The sequence below is a fragment of the Carassius auratus genome, unplaced genomic scaffold (assembly GCF_003368295.1).
Source record: "Carassius auratus strain Wakin unplaced genomic scaffold, ASM336829v1 scaf_tig00009230, whole genome shotgun sequence".
Lineage (NCBI taxonomy): Eukaryota > Metazoa > Chordata > Actinopteri > Cypriniformes > Cyprinidae > Carassius > Carassius auratus.
Window position 1 is genome coordinate 13663 of NW_020524016.1, and position 22976 is coordinate 36638.

The 22976-nt window shown below is 37.8% G+C and overlaps 1 pseudogene; it reads right to left on the minus strand.

Moving 5' to 3' along the window:
• The window catches only part of LOC113072502 (potassium voltage-gated channel subfamily H member 1-like), a 42311-nt pseudogene that overhangs the window by 13656 nt on the left and 5679 nt on the right, over nt 1-22976 (minus strand).

Sequence of the window (22976 nt, forward strand, 5' to 3'; positions counted from 1 at the left end):
TACTGTCTATTCCAAATCTTAAAGACACTTCTTAAAGTTTTGTATGAGAAAAAGAAAGTCATTATTTCATTCTGATGATACGGAGCCCGCACATGATTTGTGCACACTAACTTTATTGAAGATGTTGATTTAAAAAAAAAAAAGGTTCAAAGCTTCTCAGTATTTGTCAACTACCCAACTGCAGTTTTCTGGGACCCCAGCTATTATTATTGAAGTGTAATATGTGAGAGAGTAGTGATGTACAGATATGCATTGTGACAGTCATTGCTGATCTGGGGACAGATTTGGCTCTAGGGTGACAAGAACATGGAACGGAGCTGACAGGGACTGTCCTACTGAACACAAGCACACAGACACACACACACACACACAAACAAACAAACAAACACACACACACACACACACACAAGACACACGTTCTAGAGAATCTGACACCTCACATAGGACACAAACACATACAGATGTATCAATCTGTGAGGTCACAGAGTGGGCATTTGTTCACCCTGGGAACTTTAACTGCTTTCACTGTTCAGTGTGAACTGTCCTGTCGAATCAAGCACACACACAAACACACTAGCTCACATCTGTTTTTTCATTACAGCGATGGGTGAATGTTCATTAACAAATGAGCAAATAGGTGAGCCAGGCAGCTCATTACACTCCCTCCCCTTACATTAACAAAGCTGATGTACACTCTTTAATCGTGTGAGTGTGATAGATAGAGAGAGAGAGAGACTGTGTGTGTTAGTATTTCTTGAGGGAGTCTTTATTTTGTTCTTTGACATTGAATGGATTGTCTAGGCAGCTCCTGAAGTTTTCAAATGTGCTGTCAATTGGATTCAACCGTCATTTAGTCAAATTAACTAAATTTCCCCCAATCACATTTTTAGTATATTCAATTTAGAAAATGTTATATCTATAATATGTTTAAATATATTTATATTTAATTTAATTGACAGGTTTATTGATTTATTATTTACATATTTGTATGTATATCCTTTTGGTATAGAAAAGAATCACCCTCTTTAAAATAATCACATTTTGTTGCTTTGCAGCCTGAAATGAAGACGGACACAATTTCTGTTTTATCAAGCTGTATTTACTCAGCGCTTATAGCATCCAAGTAAAAAATATATGATATAACACCAACATATCAGAAAAAAAAAAAAAACTGAATCACTGAGTTGGAGAACCCCCCCCCCCTCCCCAACTCCTACAAATGACTTTTAAACTCAATCAGGTGTAACTAATCACCTTCTCATTGGCACACAAAGCCATTTGACTTTCAACTGTAGTCAGCTGGTCATTTTGATTATCTCAGCATTAAAAGAGCTTTCCTGGAGCATCTCAGTTCTTGGTAGTGCAACTGAAACAAACAATCAACTATGGGTGGCAAGGCACTGTAAGAAGATTTCCGGGATTAATTTGTGGACAGACACAAGTCAGGAGATGGATACAAAAAAAATCCTAGAAGCACAGAGAAGTCTATTATTAAGAAGTGGAAGGTATTTGGTACAACACAGACTCTCACCGGATCAAGACGTCGCTTCAAACTGGATAAAAAAACGAGAAGGAAACTGGTCAGAGAGGTGACCAAGAGGCCTACAGCAACTCTGAAGCAGCTGCAGGAATTTATGCCAAAGAGTAATCATTGTGTGAAAAAATAGATGGGACAAAATTCCATCAAACTTTTGAGGAAAATCTGCTGCCCTCTGCCAGAAAGTTGTCACTGGGAAAAAGGTTTACCTTCCAACATGACAATGACCCAAAGCACACAGAAAAACTGACCTCACAGTGGTTGAAAGAGAAAAAAAGGTTAACATCCTTGCATGCCCTAGACAGAGCCCAGACAGATCTGTGGAATAAGTGCAGGGTGATTCTTTCCTAAACCCGATGTATATATAGAAGGATATATAGCATTAATAACAAAATTTAACAGAAAAAAATAACATATCACTGGGATCAGACCACTGACTGAGAACCAGATCAGTTCAAATCTGTTTTCAACTGATTCAACACTGAATCAACCTAATCAATTGAGAAGATTTGACTCAAAAGAATGTTTCATTCACAAATTATACATGGCTACTTCTGTAATAAAAGCATTCATCAATATGGAAATAAGATCTGTTGTAGATTTTCAGTGAATATTGTTTAATGAATATTGATCATTTTGGCCAACGAAGACTATGAAGCCTTTGAAATTGTGTGGACTTTTTATAATACTTTTATTGTGTTTTGTTATTTTAAAGCTTGACAGCCACAGTCTTTATTCACTTTTAGAATGACATGAGGTGTAAGTAAATGGTGACAGAATTTACATTTTTGGATGATGTATCCCTTTAAGGTTTACAGTGTGGAGAGAGTTTTTACTGTTTTTTATCTTGTGCAGATCTCAAGGCAGTACAGTTTTATGTAATCTTTCACTATGATAGTGAAAATTGTAATTGAATATGTTACCGGACACTAAAATGGTCACTAAAGCTATGTGACTGTCCCTCTTTCTTTCACTCTCTCATTTACAGTTCCCCTTAGCACAGCTAAAGCTGAGGTTTCATAAATGTAACATCTTTTCTAAAAATAGTCACATTCAGGTTATTCTGTTCCTTCTGAAGTACACGACACCTCAAATGAGGAAATGGCATATCAAGCATGCGATTTAGTGTGGAAACAATGTATGGACTCTAGGTGAACCACATTAATCTTACTTGCATTCATATAAGAGCCTTAAATCCACCAAACACCAGTTTCCATGTGCTCGGTTTAAAACGTGCAAGCACACACGTGCGAGTTCAAGTCTTTGAAAGAGGAGCAAAATCAACACTGAACCCCAGGGGGGCTGTCCTGCGACTGTACTGTAAAGCAGGACTCATTAGTGGAAACGTATACATTTTTCTCAAAGTTTTATAGATCTAATGTTTGTACATTTTCTCTGTTCATTAGAAAAGTGCAGTGGCAATTGTCTCGGCATGGCACAATCACAACACTGTTTCACAAAAACACGCGCACATCACACCGTCTGCTTGAGCTGGGCTGCTGCCAGAGATAGAGAGAGAGAATGAGCGGTAGAACAAGGAAAAACATGGGGTGGATGGAGATAAGCCTGTGTTAGTGTAATTTGATTAGAGCAGACGATTAACTGTACTGTCAGCAGAATACTTGGGCTCTTCCCTCCATCTCTTCCCCTCTCTTTCTCTTTATCATCCCATTGCTTTGCCAATACATTATATACATTTCTTTATATAAAGTCAGTTTGTGAACTTCATGATCTCTCGAATTAACTAGAAAATACCAGTGCTTTAATGGTAGAATTATAATAGTGTTAAAGCTTTAGTCTTGAAATGCTCTATCATTTTCATATCACTGTGGTGACAATCAGCACTTGTGTTTTTTCAGTCAGCTTCACACAAACACACACACACACACACACACACACACCTGAACAACGTCAACATCTTCAGGATGACTAAGGCTACAGGCAGGTGAGGGTTTTTTCAGGGTTAGAACTGAACTCTGCAGGACTGTGGCTCTCTAGGGCTGAACTTTCCTACCCTTGCCTTAGGGTGTACCTTTCATGTAAAAAAAGAAAGCTTTAATATTAATCTTTTCATAAGTAATTCAAATGTAATTATCTAGTCATCAGTAATTCAAAAGAAAATATCTCATTATTGAAATCTCTTGTCTTCCAATCAGCCATTACTAACTCATCCATTGCCATGATTGATAGCATCATTTAATCTGTTCGTTCAGAAGCACCAATTATCCTCATTAGGTACCGCACTCATAAATAAGAGCCACAGCACATCTTGTGGCTAAATGGACAGTTTATTTTTGCTCAACTAGTATTGCAATTTAATACATATCATATTCATTATATGTATATATAATGATATATATATACACACCCTCAGAAGAAAAGGTACAAAATCCGTCACTGGGGCGCTACCCTTTCAACGGGCAAACTTTTGTAGCTAAACAGTCCATATCCATATCGGTACCTTAAAGGTACATATAAATACCTGAAGTGTACTTATTAGTACCTAAAAGTGAACCTGGTACAATTTGTAGTGTTTCAAAAGGTACCACACCAGTGACAGATTTTGTACCTTTTTTGTACCAGATTTTGTAAAGTGCATATATATATATATATATATATATATATATATATATATATATATATATATATATATATATATATATATAACTTCTGTTGCCACCATTTTTGAGATCTGTTATGTGTTCAGGGTGTATGTGTGTCTTTTTTTATCTGTGGTGTTTGTTCTTTGGTTATGTCTGAAAATGAGAAAGGGGTAAAAGAGAGAGAATGAAAAAGGGAAAGAAAGTGCATCTGATCAGATGAAACGAGTCCTTTTCAAAAGATTCCCCGTGGCTGTGACTCCATTACAGGAGCATGTGACAGAATATTTTATATCTTGACATCTCTGCTTCCGATTGAACTTGCATCATTGCCTACAAAGGGCCATGTGACGGCAGGGTGAGCGAAAGCTCTTTCTGCTCTACGTTTGCAAACACTGTAAATCTGTTTCATTGTCAGTTGAAAGATTATAGGATGCCAGGGAATTTGGCCAAATTGATTAAGCACCAAATCTACTGGAAAACAGGCACTAGAAAAAATACAAATAAAGGACAGATCAGCCGTTCAGTTACTTCATACTAGAGGTCTACACGGAGGACCAGAGACCTGAGGACCCGGGTCCCGACCTGGGATCCGTAGGTTCAGGGTTATATTTTAAATGGTCAGCCAGGTCCTAATCTATTACTTCAGGTCCTAGGTCTGTTTGACATTGTGGTGTAATAACCGAGTTGATCGGCCTCGGAGAACACCCAGCTGTTATCAGAGTCAGTCTGTGCTGTGCGTGTGTTGTAAAATTAGGATGAGAAAAGTGTGAGTTTAAATAATGTGGGGGGGGGGGGACACACGGTGCAATGACTTTACCTTGGACAACTGGCTTTTTTATTTAGAAGGCGGGACTTATTCCGTCATAACGGGCGAGCTTTGCAGTTTCTCCAATTTTTATAATAATATTATGAATGAACCGTCTTGTTGTTACTTCTAAATTTTTGGGCTCAGAGAGCACAGAGAGGATAGCAAATAAGTAAAGCAAACGTCAGCAGCCATGGCACTGGACGAGCAATCGCTATTATAATCCAAATGGGCTAACAGTCTAAATTATTCTGCAAGTTGACTCGAGATACAAAAAAATGCAAAACTGCAAAGTCGCATTTGTCATCGTCAGCGTGACAACAAGTGGAGGAGGAATACACTAACATTTCACAGTGTTGAGATGAATTTGCATATACCTGCCTCATAAACACATCTAATATGTATGAAGTCATTAGCTGACAAAAACTCTGCTGAAAGCTGCTTTATTTTTGTCACTGGGTCTCAAAGACCTCTGCATGTGTACATCAGCACACGTACACAGGCCAGCTTCAGAAAGGTATATGGGAGAAAACCATTCATGTATGTCTCTACCCTTTTAGTCTGTCAGAGTCGGATTTACATTTCCTATCAGTCGTTAAACTAGTGCCCCAAGTTAGTGGTTGCCATGGCAACAGAACAGGCATTCCAGCACCTGCTGCCAGCAACCCATGAAATCAGCATCTGCACTTCTGGTTTTGTTTTCAAAAGAAGAGCCTTATTTTGCTCACAAGTTCTCTAGATTGTGGAATAAAGCCCTTGAGAATTATGCAAACGGTGCTCCTATTAAGTGTTTACACTATGATTTAAACTGTTACTATGAAACATCAGCGGACTTCAGAAATTCTGAAATGCACTTTAAGTTCACATAGCCTTGAATTACATTTTCATTAACTGTTGTTAAATGAGCATAAAACATGACTTATAGACTATTATGTAATGCAACGTGACATGAGCTACAAGAACAGTTTGCCACTTGAACTGATACTTCATAGCTCAAAAGAAATGCCTGCGAGCTTAATTGCTTCATGTATTTAAATCAAATTAAAATTAAATGAAAATTACACTTATGCATTTAGCAGACGCTTTTATCAAAAAGCAACTTACAGTGCATTCAGGCTATCAATTTTTTACCTATCATGTGTTCCCGGGGAATCGAACCCCCAACCGTTTGATGGCACAGTGCTCTACCAATTGAGCTACAGGAACACTTTGTATTTACATTTAAAAAAAAAATTCTTTATGTGTAATTATGTGATATTATTTCCTTGCAGATAATCTGTAAGTTATAATTATAGAAATAATATGATTCCACAGAAATCAAACTGACTCATCAACATTTTTCCAGTCTGGATATTGCAAATTATTAAAATTCCATACTACTGTGTCTAAATATTAATATAAATATCATTAGTTAATGGGAAATAAATTAACATTATATAACAATAATATTGTATAGTTTATTTAAAGTGTATCGCAACTTTGATTATACGGTACAATATAAAAAATGGATATTTATTTTAACATTTGCTAATGATTACATTTAAATGATCAGTGTTTTTAAAGACTTACTATGTGAAGTTGAATGATGGTGAAAGTCATTTAAATGAACATATACAAGAAATTAGCATGTAGAATGAATGATCCAAATCAATCTAGACTATCCTTTCTTGTGACGAAACGGCCTCATACTACTTTAAAATGTTTTAGGTAATTAATTTCAATTGTTCTGCCAATCTCACACACAAATCATTCTAGATCCCAACTCTGAACCTAGTAATGTTCTGTACTGTATGATTGTTTGCCCAGAAACAAATGTATGTTTACTCAGAAAATAAGCCTCTTATGAGGGAGTTCCACCATATAAATAACAGCGTGTTGGCAGCTGGTCATGTTTAATAGCACATATAATGGAACTGACTCATTTTCCTGTGAGTGGTGAATCACAGCTCAATGGCAGTGTGATCTGCGAGAGTCCCGCCATGGATGACCCCGCAGGCATCATCTCTAGAGTCAACGCTCCATTATGTCTTTGTAACTAATCACTGATCACTAACAGATCCAAATGAAAGGTAGCTGCCTAAGTCACAAATGAATCAAAACACAATCGAGGGGGTAATGTGATCAGAAATGGGTGGCAACATGCTTTTTGACCTGTAGCTAAAAACTTTTTCTATATTAGCCCGTTTCAAAAAAAGTTTCAAATGTTGTCAAGCATATTTTGCACCCAAATGTCACAGAAAAAAAAGCATGCTTACATTTGCAAGGCATAAACATGCATGCAAATAATCAAAAAATTTAGAAAGTTCTGTCAGCTGGCCTAAAACACTGTTATTGTAGAGGCATGAACTTGCTTGCTGACTTAGTTGTACAGTTTTCACTCTAGTGTAGAAATAAATAAAGCTTTTCAACTCACATCCAATCATCATCATGGCCACGGCGAAGATCTTCTCCCCATCTGTGGTGGGAGCGATGTTTCCAAAGCCAATACTGGTCAGGCTGGTCATGGTGAAGTACAGAGACGTAATGTAGACAGAATCTTTTGTAGGTCCCCCTTCCCATCTTCCTGTCCCGCTGGCGTTGAAGCGATAGGGTGACCCGATGGTCTCACCCAGCATATAAAGCCAGCTGTCCGTACGTATTGTGTTATGATCCTCATCAATCACCTCATAGTCTCCAATACTGTACCAGATGCAGGCCAGCCAATGGGCCGCCAGCCCAAACACACAAACTAGCAGAACCAAAAACAGCCGCACCGTATTCAATGTAGTGATCTAGTTTGCGAGCCACCCGGCCCAGACGCAACAACCGAACCACCTTCAGCGAACTAAACAAGCTACTGATACCCTGAAGGAGAGACAGAGAGATAGAGAGAGTTATACATACAGCATAATCATTCAAACGTGTGTTGATATGATTTTGTCCATCCATCCATCAAATATAAACATTATAGGCCGAAGTAATTCTACAAACACTTTTTCTTGAGTCTTAAAAAAGTGCATCGTCTGTCTTAGCACAGATTCTCTGCACTTATAAATATGCACAGGTGTCTGCCAAGCCAGCCGTCTGAAATCAACAATACAGAGAGCTGCAACAGCACCTGAGCAGCCAGAAAATAGAACTCCTCAGATCTGAACAAACATGCCGGAATAGATTTAAAAATAACCTAAGTGGACAATCTTAAACGTGTACTTCTGTGTTGTCAAAGCATGGCTTTTCTCTATTTTCTTTCCCCTATTATTTATTGTCACCAGAGTTACTGCAATCATTATTCTGAGAAACAGAACAGGAGAAGAGCCACCACTAGTTGTACTGATGACTGAATTTTGAAATTTGGTTGAATTATTCCTTTATATATTATATATTCTTTACTGGGTGAACTATGAGTGCATGTTCATAAATAAAACCGCTTTCTTGAGTGCACTGCACGCCAATCAAACATACTATACACAAGAACATCAATACACATTACACTAGAGACTTGCTTTAGGAGAATGGCCACAACAATAATACTAAACATGTATAATATCGGTTTTAAATATTCAAGCCAAAATAAAGGTATAGTATTTGTGCTGCTGCTTTGTGATATTACAGTAATTCCAGTCAGTGTGCATGAAATCTTTATTAAAGGGATAGTTAGTTATTAGAAAAATGAAAATTCTGTCAATATTTACTCACCCTTGTGTCATCTCAAACCTGTATGCTGTTGTTTACTTTAGAGTTTACATGCAGTTTTATTTTAAGTTCAGAAATTACCAAATACCATTTGACTTCAGATGACCTGTAATAAATAATATGGACTACTTTTATGGTGCTTTTTGGTCTATGTCATGCTTAACAGATGATTTCACCATTAAGTATGTATAAAACGGAGTGGCAGGAAAAATTATATTTGTGTTCCATTGACAGCAAGAGATTGCAAATAGGGTTGGAACAACAAGAGAGTGAGTAAATATCTTTATTTCCTTTTTCTTTTATTTGTTTATATCTGAGTGAAATATTCCTTTAAACATCCTTACAAACCAATCAACATATCCATTGAGTTACAAACACTGTCACACACACACACACACAGACGATAGTTTAATACACACCAAACAAATGACAAAAATTCATAAAAAAGATTGGGTAGAATGATTTGATTAGAAACATGATATAATAAACCAAGGTGTAATACTGTTTTGGTTTACATCAATTTCTTATTGATGCCCTGAGGCACAGTATATATCAAATGCCGAGTTTTGAGATGAAAGGCCTACTTGAGTGACAGCTCGATGATTCCAGTTCTTCATTGGCCCACAACAAACACAGGCAGTGCAATGGACATGCAAAAAGAAAGAGGGATGAGGAGGAAAAAACACAAAAGAGAATGACAATGGTCAACAGAAGAATATGTGAACAGTTACTGCAAACAAAAGCATGGCGCTTTGAATCAAGAGTGAAAAAGCAGAGCCTGGACTGTTAGTGAGATCACAAGCATCGCAGACATTAATTATCAAGCTTCCCCTGCAAAGGCAATGCGAAACAATGACAGATGTCTCTGTGAAATCAGACAAGGATTATGCAACGTAAGATAATTATGCAAACGAAAGTTTTGAAATGAAACACCTGAGGAGGATTTTGATTATTACAAACCACACAGCTCTCCCTGTGGGCCATAACAATATGCACCTGTTCCAGCTAACGGAACAGAGCAATGTGTGTGTTCATGTAAGCCTGGTCCTTGTGTTTGTCCTTTGAGAGAAAGAAATAGTGCTTGCACTTCAATTTGCATTATCTTATTCTAAAAGTATATCCTGTGCGTCATTTGCCGATGGAAATGGACAATGGACAGTATGTAATACGATAAAATGATAAGATAATATGCCATAGTGTTTTTGGCATAGTTTGTGACATTGTTAACTTAAAGGTACAGGTTGTAGGACCTGCCACTAGAGGGCACACTACCAAAACAATAACAATCGTGTGGTTTGATGACGCTAAGAAGGAGCGTGGAATGATGGGATTTGTTGTCTTTTACCCAACCGCTGACGGCCATCAATCAGACGAAAAGATAAATCAAGGATTTAACACGAGTTTAATGATTTACGCGAGTAGATTACATACAAAGTCAATGCAAAGATGTGATCAGACTATGGATCAGACACGTCCTTGCGTGGGTCTAGAGATGTGATCCCCCGTGTTTGGCGTGTATGCCCCATAGTGCTAATCTTGTTGATCGTTATAATACAATACGTTTTCTGTAAAGATACGAATCAAAACAACTCACCTGTCGAGTACACACATTGAGATCGGCATCTCTTTCTAGTTGAAGTTTGTCATGAAGCTACTTCCGCATTTGTCCACAACACTGTTGTTGTGTGGTTTCTACGTCAGTAAAGGCGGTAACAAAGGGTAACTTACGTCATTGACAGGCGACTGCACTGCCCCGTGTCACCATTTAGAATGGGAATTTTCTCATAATTTACAAGTAGTTGAAAACATTACAGATATTGTTAGTAATCAGCTGGACAGAATAAATAACACTAGTCTAGTGGTTTTGGGATATTTTACTGCTAATATTTTACAAATTGTACCTTTAAACATAGATGCACACTTCCCATCCAAGCAATTTCAGCATACAATGATCTGGAAAGCACTAATGCTGCCTTTAGGATATGTTGAAATCATGATGTATTTATGAACAATCATTAATGGCACCACAATATCATAATAACCCATGAGAAGCTGTGGATTTTCTTAAAGCGTTGGTGGCATGTTAATTAAAGAATTATGCTCAATTAATTTTGTTCATAATAAGATTTTGATAATGACTATTCTGCTCATTGAGGTATTTTATGAGGTGATAGACTTGTTTGGCAAAACTACATTTCCCATCATTCCCTATGGCAGCGCAAAAACACAAAATACATGAACTATCATTTAAAAGTTTAGGGTCAGTTACATTTATTTATTTAGAAAGAAAGAAATTCATAGTTTGTATTCAGTAAAGATGCATAAAATTGATCAACAGTGAGGGTAAGGATATTTTATATTGTTACAAAATAATATATTTCAATTAAATTCTGTTCTTTTATACTTTCTATTCATCTAAGAATCCTGAAAAAAAATGTATCATGGTTTGTACAAAAGTATTAAGCAACTGTTTTTAACATTGACAATAATAAGAAATGTTTCTTAAGCATATTAGAATGATTTCTGAATTATCATGTGACACTGAAGACTGGAATAATGACTACTGAAAATTCAGCTTTGCCATCTCAGAAATAAATGACATTTCAAAAATATATTAAAACAGAACTCCGTTTTTTGTATTTGTATTTCACATATTACTGTTTTAAAGGTATTTTAATCAAATAAATACAGCCTTAGTGAGCATAGAGCCTTCTTTCAATAACATGACAAATCAACCCCAAAGCCTTGATCAATAGTGTTGATCAGTTATAATTAAATGTAAATTTTTGCATTTCATTTTCTTAAGCTAATGCAAAACATCCTCTTTTTGTCTTTATCAGGAAATGAAAACTATAAAAAAGTTCAACTGATACAAAATTGTCCAATGCTCCTTTTTTATTCTAACCACCCAAATGTTGTATTTGCCTTTTTTTTTAATGCTTTCTTGCTGTAAAGTAACAAATGTTTTGTTAAGGTTCACCTTAACCTAGTGTGTTTCCTGCACGCTTTCAAATACAACTCAATCAGAAAGCAAATACCAGACAGCGATTATTCTCCATCAGAAGGTTGTCACCTCAAGATCTAATTCGCCTTGTGTTGCATAATCTCTAAAGGATGCTGTTATTTGTGTTGGTGCTCTGCTCTTTGGGCTGGTTCTGCTGAGCCCAAAGTCCGGCAGTGTGCACAGAGTGATCTGATGAGCTTGATGTAGCTGATCACGGTAAACTGCCGCTGACAGCCCCTCTGGAAAGCCATATGCCCAGGGGCAAGATGAAAGCTCGGATCCTGCATATGTGCAAGTGTTTTTGTGCACAACACAAGGGAAGTGGGGAGGAAGAATGTCTGAGTGGATGAATGTGCTGATATCATATTCATTTGTAACTTGACTTACAGTGTGCAAGTGTGTGTGTGTGTGTTTCACAGGGAATCACAGCAAATATATATATATATATATAACCTATTTAAATTGTTAAATTATTTACTCAACCTCATATTGTTCCAAAAATATATGACTTTCTTTTCAGATTTAAAAACATATTTCACCTGGTTTTATCCAAAAAATTTAAGTCAGTGTGGTTCAAAACAACACGAAAGCAACAAAAGCAACAGATATGTGCTGTATTTTATTTATCATCAGCTAATTTTAAGTTCAAAGACCGCAAGAGTAGAGAGCGCGGCTGGTAAACACTGGTAAGAAAAGTTAGTCTCACTACTTTTAGTGTAGATGATTGTTTGTTGATCGTCTGCTACCTTTCAGTTCCATTTGCAGCTGTTAGCGATGCTAAAAATGCATCTCAAACAGTTAGAATATCATGGAAAAGGTCTTTATGTTTGTAATTTAATTCAAAAAAGCAAACTTTCTTATATTCTAGGTTCATTGCACACAATATAAAAATTTTAATTCTGATGCTTACGACTTACAGCTTACGAAAATTAAAAATTCAGTATCTCAAAAAAAGTTAATATTCAATTTTGAGCTTGATTAGTTTGATTAATTTTGAGTATAAATACTGGGTACCTCTTGGATGGTGGGAAGTCGTGGCCTAATGGTTAGAGGGTTGGACTCCCAATCGAAGGATTGTGAGTTCTAGTCTCGAGCCGGACGGAATTGTAGGTGGGGGTAGTGCACGAACAGCTCTCTCTCCACCTTCAATACCATGACTTAGGTGCCCTTGAGCAAGGCATCGAACCCCCAACTGCTCCCCGGGCGCCGCAGCATAAATGGCTGCCCACTGCTCTGGGTGTGTGCTCACAGTGTGTGTGTGTGTGTGTGTTTCACTGCTCTGTGTGTGTGCATTTCGGATGGGTTAAATGCAGAGCACAAATTCTGAGTATGGGTCACCATACTTGGCTGAATGTCACTTCACTTCACTTGGGCTAGTTTAGAACATGAAACCACAATTATGGGAAAGACTACTGACTTGACAGTTGTCCAAAAGACAATCATCAACATTCCTTAAGCCACAGAAGGTAATTCCTGAAAGGACTGGCTGTTCACAGAGTGCTGTATCAAAATATATTCATAGAAAGTTGACTGGAATGAAAAAGTGTGGTAAAAAAAAGGTGCACAAGCAACAGGAATGACCACAGCCTTGGGAAGATTGTCAGGAAAAGCTGATCCAAGGTCAAGGTCAAGGTATCTTTATTTCATACTGGCAGGTAAATTTGATTTGCAGATAAAAGAAGAATTCGGTCATCCAAAATAAAACATAGAAAACATAAAACAGACATAAAACAGGCTGCACCATGACACATACAGTACACATCCTCTATCCAAATTAACTATCAAATACTAAAACATGCATCTTACTATCTTACACATATTATTTGAAATTTCAATTGCCACTGGAACAAAAGTATTTCTCTACCGTCTAATCATCCATCTCAAGGCCACAAACAGACGACCAGAGGGAAGTAACTGAAAGTCATTCCTTAAGGGATGCGACCGATCATTCAAGACAACACTTGTTGCCTTGATACAGCTTGATACAGCTTACAGCTGATTTGTTGATCCGTTGATTTACTCCAATTATCCTACTCGCCCATTTAACAATTTGGTTTAAGGAGTTCTTATTCTTCACTGACTGGCTTCCACACCGCACAATATATATATATATATATATATATATATATATATATATATATATATATATATATATATATAAATACCTACATGTCATAATGGATGGTCATCACATGTATCAGAATTAGTCTATCTATTTGCTCGCACACGAGCAGCTCTGTTTCATCTTGGAGACGCGTTCTGTCTTTGCACATGCCAAATTCCACCATGTAAATAGCAAATCCGTCATGGCACGAGCGTAACTGGCTCTTAAAGAGAATGGAAGATGAGAATCTGATTGGTTTATTGCATGTAACACCCAAAAAACACCCATTACTCATTAAGAGAATATGGAAAACCCGTTTAGACCATGCGCCCGGGCGCGCCAACCGTTTCTCCATCATTAAAATAGCAAAAGTGGATCTGGACACGCCCTGAGTGCACCTGCGCCGTGCGCTTTACACTTTGCGTTTAGATCGAAAAAATAGGGCCCTATGACTGTGCCAAGATATTTATAACTCTCTGCACGATCCACAACCTGTTCTTTGATAGTAGTAGTGACGTGATCAACAGTGTGTGTTCTAAAATCAATGATCATGTCTTTTGTTTTAGTAATATTAAACTTTAGATAAGAATCATCACACCAGGTCACAAAATCATCCACAACTGGACCGTGACCAGACTTTTCCCCCGTAGCAGGCTCACTATCACTGTGTCATCAGCAAACTTAATAAATATCCTGTTTTCCTGTAAGTTTTGACACATATTGGTGTGCAAAATATATAGTAATGGTGAAAAAACACAGCCTTGAGGGGATCCTGTGGATAAACATAATACATCTAAAAAATGACCATTCACTTTTTTTACCCATTGCATTCTGTTAGTTAAAAAGTCCAGTATCCATCCCACTAAGTTGTGATTCAACTTGTAATACTCTAGCAATCTTCTGGCTAGAATATGAGTTTTACTCAATATCTCAGACTTCACCAATTTCTCAAATGATTTCATTACTAAGGAGGTGAGGGCAACTGGTCTCAGATCATTTAACACTTTAGGGTTATTGCATTTGGGAACAGGAGTAATAGTAGACTTTCCACAGGCTTGGTACCTTCTGTTCTCGTAGTGACCAATTAAAAATATCAGAAAATATTGAAGGTAATAGCTTTTGACAGTGCTTTAATATTCTCCCACATATGTAGTCTGGAACAAGACTCTTATTCATTTTAGTGGAGAGAAAGATTTCCTCCACTGTTGCCTGTTCTATGTGGGAATCATCCTTACACAGGCATCGCAATTCTTCTACTTCATCTTTAAAATCAAAACTTTCAAATCTTGAATAAAACCTATTACGAGCATTTGAAAGGAGATCATTTGATCAAAAACCATCAATACACAAAGTGCTCTTTTTCACATTATGCTGTAATCACAAAAACTTTCTTCATACCACACCAAGCTGAGCCTAAATTATTGTCTGCCAAATTATTTTCTAACTTAACTTTGTATAATTGATTAGCTTTAAGGATCTCCATTCTAACCTCCTTCCTCGCTATTGCCCTCTCTAAACCTTGCCCCAGCTTGTAGGCTAGCTTTTTGTTCTGCAAACTTGTTTTGACTGATTTTGACATCAATGGTTTAGTATTTGGGAAAACCTTAAATTTATATGCAAGCACAATCATAACATCACAAAAGGTTATATAGGAACATACAACATAAGTCAGTTGGTCAATATGTTCACAAGAGTCTTTGAACACCTCCCAATCCGTACAATCGAAGCACCCTTGCAGACGGGCGATAAAGTCTTCGGACCACATTATGACTTCTCTCATCTGAGGTTTGTCTCTCTTGAATAAGGGTCTATATATAGGAAGAAGCTGCACAGAACTGTGGTCAGCGGATCTTAGTGCTGACAATGGTACAGACTTATATGCCCCCTTTATATTCCCATAACAGAGATCCAGCATCTTATTTTGTCTTGTTGGGCATGTGATGTATTGATAGAAATTTGGCGGGGTCTTTTTAAGTGACACATGATTAAAATCTCCCAAAAATAAAATTTGGCACCTCTGGTGAAATATTCTGAGGTCCTTGAACAACATCAGATACAATGTTCGATGCAATGACGTCGTTAGCCTTCGGATGAATGTACACAACGGTTATAAAAAAATTTAGGAAATTCCCGTGACAAATAAAATGGATGAAGGGAAACTGACAATAATTCAGTGTCGGGTGTACAGATTTTCTCCCGAATAGTCACCGCAGTACAATAGCGCTTGTTGAAATAGAGGCACAAACCCCCACCGCGAGATTTACCTGTGATTTCTGCACTCCTGTCCAAGCAAAATTGAATACCAAAACTATCAATACACAGGCCATTATCCAAGACCTCCTCGGTTAGCCAGGATTCTGTGAGTGCTATGACACAGCTGTTTCTGTATTCCTGAAGAAAACGAACATTTCCATGAATTCAAGAACTTGGTAAGCTTCACAAGGAGTGGACTGAAGCTGGAGTCAGCACATCAAGAGTCACCACACTCAGACGTCTTCAGGAAAAGGGCTACAGTTGTCACATTCCTAGAACCAAGCCACTCCTGAACCAGAAAATACAGAAGCATTTCACATCGTTCTTCACAAAAGAACTGGACTGTTGCTCAGTGGTGCACAGTCCTCTTTTCAGATGAAAGTAAATCTAGCATTTCATTTGGAAATCAAGGTCTGGAGTCTGGAGGAAGACTGGAGAGGCACAGAATCCAAAGTCCAGTGTGAAGTTTCTGAAGTCAGAGATGATTTGGGTCGCGTGACCTCTGCTGATGTTGCTCCATTGTATTTTATCAAGTCCAAAGTCAATGCAGCCATCTAGCAGGAGACTTTGGAGCAATTTATGCTTCCATCTGCTGACAAGCTTTATGGAGATGCTGATTTCCTTTTTCAGTAGGACTTATACACCTGCCCACATTGCCAAAACCATTTCCAAGTGGTTTGATGACCATGATATTACTGTGCTTGATTGGCCAGTCAACTCACCTGACCTGAACCTCACAGAGAACCTACTGAGAAAAAGAAGAGAAGTAACATCTGACAAACTATACAGAGGAGCTGAAGGCCACTATCAAAGCAACCTGGGCTTCAATAACGCCTCAGCAGTGCCACAGGCTGATCACATCCATGCCAGGACACACTGAAGCAGTAATTCGTGCAAAAGGAGCCCCAACCAAGTATTGAGTGCATAATTAAACCTGCTTTGGAGATCTTGAACATTTCTGTTTTGTAAATCTTTTTTTGATTGATCTTTGAGAAAATATTCACATTTTTTGAGAACAAACAACTCTTGAAATATTTCAGTTTGTGTGCAATGAATCTAGAATATAAGAACGTTTGCTTTTTTAAATGAAATAAAAAAAATAAAGATATTTTCCATGGTATTCAGATTTTTTTTAGATTCACCTGTATATAGGTACAGGGGAAGTCGTGGCCTAATGGTTAGAGGGTTGGACTCCCAATCGAAGGGTTGTGGGTTCTAGTCTCGGGCCGGACGGAATTGTGGGTGGGGATAGTGCATGAATAGTTCTCTCTCCACCTTCAATACCACGACTTAGGTGCCCTTGAGCAAGGCATCGAACCCCCAACTGCTCCCCGGGCGCCGCAGCATAAATGGCTGCCCACTGCTCCGGGTGTGTGCTCACAGTGTGTGTGTGTGTTCACTGCTCTGTGTGTGTGCATTTCGGATGGGTTAAATGCAGAGCACAAATTCTGAGTATGGGTGACCATACTTGGCTGAATGTCACTTCACTTCACTTCACTTCACTTCTATATGATCTATACATGTCATATAGCCTATAACACACACTCACACATTTATTTATTTATTTTAACATTTTGGGAGGAATAAAACATACTGTATGTGGTTTCAACAACCTGATGCATTTACACTTGTCCAGTTTCGTCTGGAAAGCAGACCACCTTCTGAAGTGGTTTGACACTTTGAAACGAAAACGCCTTTTTAAAATGTTGAACCAATTTTAATTTTCAGGTGAACTATCCCTTGAAGTACAATTAATAGTTAAATGCTGTGGAATGCAGGTGTGGAGTGTGACGGCAGTTAACATTGGGGGGGAGATTGTGGTTATCCTCTGTGCAGTGACGGAAATTGATTGTGAGTTCAATTAAATGCAGACGGACAGCTCAGTTTAAATCGTTATACGGTCAGCGATTGATCCAGACCAAAAGCATCATCCAGTACACCAACTCCAACCTCACCAGCACAGAGAATCACGCACCATCGATTCAGTCAGTTCCCAACTTTACTATACTATCACCCATATCCAGCAAGCAAAAGAGACGGACACACAGAGAATTAAAGTGAGGTGCACAAATAAAGATCTAACTTCAACTCAAAAGCACTCAAATGCTTTAAATAAAAAATCTAAGTGTAAATATGATAGCATGGAAATGAACTCTTAACCCGAGATCAATGAAAGGGTTTGTGTGCTTCACTCTCACACCCCCCGATCAATATTAATTAGCACCAAAGATTTGCTCCATTACAAGCTCAAATACTATCCCTCACACAAAGTATTCAGACAAATTATCAGTTTGATGTTTCAGGGCTCTTATACTGCCACTTGTAAAGATACACACAGGTTTAATAGCCATTCTCTACAGGTGTTTTGAGGTAAATATAGAACAATCAAGTCTCATCACAAAGAGTGCCTACTATATGTATAAATACTATTGGATTTAGCTTTATTTATTTTTTTTCCTGTCCTTCCCCTTGGTGCATTTAAAATAATATCTAAAGATAGTTACAAGCAGACCCTAAATATAGATCTCCACTAGACTAGTGAGTTGTAACATCAATGCTAGCTAGGTTTCTCTGTAATGAGAGCCAGCAAAGCAGTTTTTCTGTTTTTAATTGCATCATTCATGTCTATTACCAGGCCCACATCGGACAAAAATGTTTTCCACTTCACCTGTCCTTAAAGGGGGGGTGAAATGCTCGTTTTCACTCAATATCCTGTTAATCTTGAGTACCTATAGAGTAGTACTGCATCCTTCATGACTCCAAAAAGTCTTTAGTTTTATTATATTCATAAGAGAAAGATAGTCTGTACCGATTTTTCCCGGAAAAACACGACCGGCTGGAGGCGTGACGTGTGGGCGGAGCTAAAGAATCACGAGCGCGAGTAAGCTTTTGCATTGAGAGCGTTTGGAAGCTGTGAAATTACCATGAGGGAAGAAAAAAAAACATCATCCAAAACAAACCATGGCTAACAGTCAGATTCAGCCATTTATTTATGATCCAGAATCAGATCCCGAGGCTGAAACTGAACGAGAGCAGCAGCAGCAACGACTCGCTCCGAGCGGGCTCGAACCCGGGTCTCCGGCATGGGAGGGGACGCACTAACAAGGAAGCAGAGATATTTGAAGCAGTTTTACTCACCGCCTGCGGTTCCAACACACGATCGTGACCCTTTTTCGTTGGGACTGCATCATTCTTAAGAAATAAACGATACGCAAATCCGGCGTCAAACTGGGCCTTGTTTGTAAAACAAGCATTTTAGAAATGCAGGGAACAAACACAAACACTTGCACAACTCTGTTGATGCTCTGTAAAACTAAACTCCATCCACTGGTCCCTTAATGCTGTTTCTCTTTTGGTAATCTGTGCAGGGTTGTCTTGCCCTGGCAACCAAAAACACACTCCTTTTGTGACATTTCGCGACGCTCTCGCTCTGATCAGTGAATGTCTGTGCTCAGCCTCTCAGTGCTCTGCTATACGGGAGTGCGCGCTCTTCCGGCAGAAGTGCCCTCAGGACCCATATAAGGAAATTCCGCTCCATCTAACGTCACACAGAGCCATACTCGAAAAAAACTTTCCGAAACTTGTGACAAACCGGAAGGAGTATTTTTTTATTTTTGGAACAGAAATACTCCTTCAAACGTACAACTTAATTTTTTTAACTTTGTCCATGTTTAGCATGGGAATCCAACTCTTTAACAGTGTAAAAAACTCAGTATGCATGAAATAGCATTTCACCCCCCCTTTAACATGTTTTTGATTGTAAAATATTTTGTCTGTTCTGATAATGCATTCATGTCCCCATGCTAGGTGATGCTAATATCCAGGTTGCAACTGCACTGTAATGCTAGGACACTATGTGGTACTATAGAGTAACAAAATAACACATTTCACCTTGGCTATATTTGTAATATCTAAAAAATTATCTTTGTTCCCTTGCAAACTCCTTAACTTGGCACATCTTACAGAAAGTATATATTCCTCTCTCTGAAATTATTGTAGTCTGCTGCTTTATTTTAACACTTCCTATTTATACTAATTTTCTTACTTTAAACATTGTAATAAACTTCAGCAAACTGGAAAACCAGAATAAAAACAATGCCATAACACACATTTTCGATCTGATAATAGATTATGAATCGTTTTTCATGTGTGTGTGTGTGTGTGTGTGTGTGTGTGTGTGTGTAAATAAACTTGTACATTGTACTTGCCTCATCCACGTTCTCAAAGGCGTTGATGACATCATAAGGCAGACAGGACAACAGGTCAATCACAAACCAGGTTTTCAAGTAATTCATGCGAATCAGTTTCGGGTCTGATATCACTTCCCCGGCTGGGCCCACGAATGTGGTGTGGAAATTCAGTACAATGTCTACCAAAAAGATCACATCCACAATGCTGTCCACAACCAGCCAGGTGATGTTGTTCTGCTTGGTTTTGAAAGAGACATTGTAGGGGACCATGATGGCGGTGTAGAAGGTGAGAATGAGGATGACCCAGTCCCAGGTGGTCTTAAAGGCACAGTAGTGCAGGATGATGTGAGGAGGGGTCTTGGGCGTCTCTTGTTTGTACTGGGGCAGGATTTCTGAGCCCAGCTGGAGAACCTGTGTGAGAGAGAGAGAGCGAGAGAGAGAGAGAGAGAGAGAGACAGAGAGAGAGAAGCAGGGGATGGCTGTTTATCTGAGTGGAGAGGAAGAGCAATGACCCGTCTCGGCTTACAGGAGACTCACCTCAAAGAAAAATCCCATCCTGTTAAACATCTAATCTTGTCTGTTTAACAGACATAGACGAAGCCTTGTCACTGACTACAATAGATTTTTAATAGACATTTTTGATAAACCATCCTAGAATAAATGTATATTACCATTACATATTAATGAAGAATGAATGGACACATACACTGCAAAAAAATAGATAGATAGATAGATAGATAGATAGATAGATAGATAGATAGATAGATAGATAGATAGATAGATAGATAGATAGATAGATAGATAGATAGATAGATAGATAGATAGATAGATACAGATTTTACCTTGAGGAATTAGTTTCACAAAACTAAAAATACTTTCAATTAAATAAATAATGTGTTGAATAAAAATCTTAATTTATATGTATTTGTACTGTAAAATTTAGGTCCAGATACCACAAAGAAAAATTCCCAAACACTTAAGTTTATGAATTTATTTTCAATAAATGTATATCAATATATGAACTTAATTCATATTAAATAATTTAAATACATGTTAAATTTATTTAATTTAACCATTTACATGTGACCATTATTATTATTATTATTATTTACATATAATTTATTAGTACATGACTCTGGAATACAGAAAATTTTAAATAACTGTTATTTATTTATGTAGTCATCTGAAACACTGGACTGTACATTCTCCCTTTACATATTTATTGCAAATGATTAGCTGGAGCAGATTATATACAGTTTATGCAGTCAGTTTATGTTGCTCATATTATATTGTTATTTTTTGTCTACTGTCACCATGGATTAAATAACTAATACAGAACTAATGTAGCAGCTCCATTGCATGACAGCTTTTATGTGATATTGGTATAATTAGTTAGGCCTAAAATAGAATGAAACAAAATGTATCATTTGTTACAGATTAATTCATTATGGGGCACATTTGGCACCACTTTTAATTTTCTGGGTCTTTTCACATTTGGTGGCACTTCTGTCACAGTCCTGTTAATTCCTGACCTTGGTTGTAAAACTATTCAAAAACACCCCATATATCGTATTAATCTCCCTGCAGGAGGACTGGAAACATACAGTGTAAAGGGATAGCCTTCCTGGTGTTAGTTTGATCTTTGACACGGATGGAAGCAAACACTTGCTGATGCACACCAGAATCACTCACAGGCATGAAATGAAATGTATCAGACTGACTCACACACAGAGAGAGACGTACCTCAGCAAGGCGCGAGTGTTTATGTACATTCTCTCCTTTATGTACAGTGGGCTGCAGTTGTTGCAAGACCCCTCTACTGCTAGTCAGAGCCCTAGTCAGACGAGCAAACTTCCCCCATCCTGAACACAGAGATTAAACATTCACTCTTACTTGCACTGATATACAGTACACTAACATGTAATATATTCATAAAATACATCTGCATAAAATGTACCTTTGGAGGAGTCATCTTCAATTGGTTGTTTGAATGCTGTGATGTCACTAAATGTACACAGGAAGAGGACAACCTTCTCCTGTTCATTTCGTATAGGCGCTATTTTCACAAAAAACCAAACCGGCGTTCCTGAAAAAACAAAACCATGCACATTTGAACTTGCTGTAAATCTGTATTTAACATTGCCTGTTTTACACATTTATGCATACTCATTAAGATATTAGCATAACAAATGTATGCACCAGGACTCCTGTGTTTCTGCTCCCAGTTCTTACAGCTCAGTTGTGTGTGTGTGTGTGTGTGTGTACAGTGCTCACTGTTTTTCTTGTACATCAAGATCTCAAATGAGTTCATTTCATAGTTCTCAAAAGTCAGCCGAACTTTCTCACATGTGTCCTTATCTGAGAGCTCTCCATACATGAAGCTGAGAAAGAAAAGAAATGTAAATCACAGTCAGATGCAGACAGTTTTCAAGCAGTCTTTGAGAATTTCATTTGACTTTATTTTAAAGGTTGACAAAAAAAAAAAGAATTATGTCATCATTAACTCATGTTATTCTAAATCCATTTACTTTCTTTATATCTGTAGAACACAAAAGGAGAAGTTTAGCAGGGGCTGTCAAATTCCAAAAGTGACAAAAAAGTACCATAACAGGTTATATTAATCATGCTTTATGTCTTAGAAAAAAAATCTGTTGCTTAGTGGATCTTTTGAGTCGTTATGAGCAGATTACTGAAAGCTTTACTGTAATGAGAGAGGCAAAGAGGGAGGGATGTTACATTCTACAAATGTATTTCTCTTTGACACAGCTGGAGCTGTAACGCTAATGAGCTTGTCTTGTGTTTGGCATA